This window comes from Rutilus rutilus, assembly GCF_951802725.1.
Source record: "Rutilus rutilus genome assembly, chromosome: 5".
In the NCBI taxonomy this organism is placed as follows: Eukaryota; Metazoa; Chordata; class Actinopteri; order Cypriniformes; family Leuciscidae; genus Rutilus; species Rutilus rutilus.
Genome location: NC_140213.1, coordinates 25,174,655 through 25,176,498, shown reverse-complemented (window position 1 = coordinate 25,176,498; position 1,844 = coordinate 25,174,655). Strand labels below are relative to the sequence as shown.

The window sequence follows — 1,844 nt, the reverse complement described above, 5'->3', positions numbered from 1 at the left end:
CTACATTTAGGTCTCTCTACGGCGTTCTCCCTCACGCACTGGAAAACCCCGCGTATTTATTTCAATCTGCCCATCCCCCACAGCTCACACACGAAGTAACTCGGAGTCGGAACAGAATGGCGGCCATGGAGAGATTTAACAGGTAAGCACGGCAAAATGCTTCGTCCTCTTTAGAGCACTTGTATACATTTAACGTTGTATTGTCGTGACTCTTCATGTTAAGAAGACCGACTAGCTAAAGTAACGTAACTACTGTAGTAAGACTAAGTTATGCCATTTGTGTCACGTCACAGAAACGACAAGCCAACGCGACATTGCATTTAGCACTAACTTACTCATAGATTTTTTTTAATCAGCGGCAGTAAGTTAGTTGTACTGTGAGTACACGACAGTTTTGTCACTGGAACAGTCATTTATATGTGTGTGCGTTTTGTCACATTTTTACAGAGCGTGTCCCGCGCAAATTTGGATATTTATCAGTGAGGACGAAACTGACTGACTCCACAAGTGCTAACCGTCATTCACACGGCAAAAACTAAAGAAATAGGTAACGTTAATACAAGCTGACATACTCTTTTATTTATTATGTTGTGAGTAAACCACAGATTCGTAAGTGGAAAATTTATATTTTTTTGTATTTTCTCATTTTAGCGTAAACAAACGTGTCCCGCGCAATTTTGGATATTGTGAGGAGACTAGCAGCTAGCAGCTATAACGTTCATTTACCCGGCAAAAACTAAATAAAAAAGGTAATACAAGCTGACCTATTTCTTCATTTAAAATGCTGTGAGTAAACTTAAGTTTTTTCAGTGGAAGATTAATTAATTTCTGTGTGTTTTCTCACATTTTTGCTTAGACAAAAGTGTCCCGAGCCATTTTGGATCATTATCAGTGATTGAGACTACCATCCACCGCCCGTCATTCACATGGCAACAACTGCAGAAATAGGTAATACAAGCTGACTTATTCCTTTATTTATTATGCTGTGAGTAACGTAAACCAATTTTTTGACAGTGGAAAACTAATTAATATTTTGTGTTTTTTCTCACATTTTGGCATAGACAAATGTGTCCCTTGGGCAATTTTGGATATCGGTGAGGAGACTATCAACCACCGACCGTCATTAATACGAAAAAAAAAAAAAAAAAGGTAATACAAGCTGACATATTTTCTCATTTATAATGATGAGTAAACTACAGTTTTGTCAGTGTAAGAGTAATTCATATTTTTGTGTTTTTGTCAGTGGAAAATGTATTAATATTTTTTTTTTTTTTTTTTTTCACAGTTCAAAATAGACAAACGTGTCCTGCGCATTTTTGGATCTATTTCAGTAAGAAGACTGACTGACTATCCTCCAGTGACTGTCATTCACACGGCAAAAATTTAAGAAAAAGGTAATTTCCCAGGGAAAGCAAGAACTGAGAACTGATAAGAATGTAAAATGTGCACCTTGAAATGCAATGTAAGTCATTTTGGATAGAAGCGTCTGCCAAATGTGTAAATGTAATGTAATACAAGCTGAGATATAAAGGGTATGCACTGACATCACTTTCCTGCCGGAACACGCCCCCCTAGTCAGACTGAGTGGCTAAAGAGCTGCAGCGTGACTGGAGTTAACAGGGAAACTGAGAAAACTCGAGTAAAACAAAGGATTATCAGTTTAAATTAAAGGTTGGACTGGATATAGTGTTCCTAACAACTTATCAAAGATCCAGTTATCCATGGATATTGACATGTAGTCAGGAATCCTGTTTTCTGACATTTTATATGTGCCTGGTTTCGACAATTATTTCAGTTAATTCAATTTACAATTATTCAGAATATACGATGGTAAATATTTAACT

At 36.8% G+C, this 1,844-nt stretch overlaps 1 long non-coding RNA gene across 1 annotated transcript; it reads left to right on the top strand.

Annotated features, from left to right (window-relative positions):
• The first annotated feature begins 728 nt into the window (after positions 1–728).
• On the top strand, positions 729–1,119 carry LOC311290425. Its single transcript, XR_014627382.1, has 3 exons — positions 729–749; positions 857–948; positions 1,062–1,119. It is a non-coding gene; the product is annotated as an uncharacterized lncRNA (long non-coding RNA).
• The last annotated feature ends 725 nt before the right edge of the window (positions 1,120–1,844 follow it).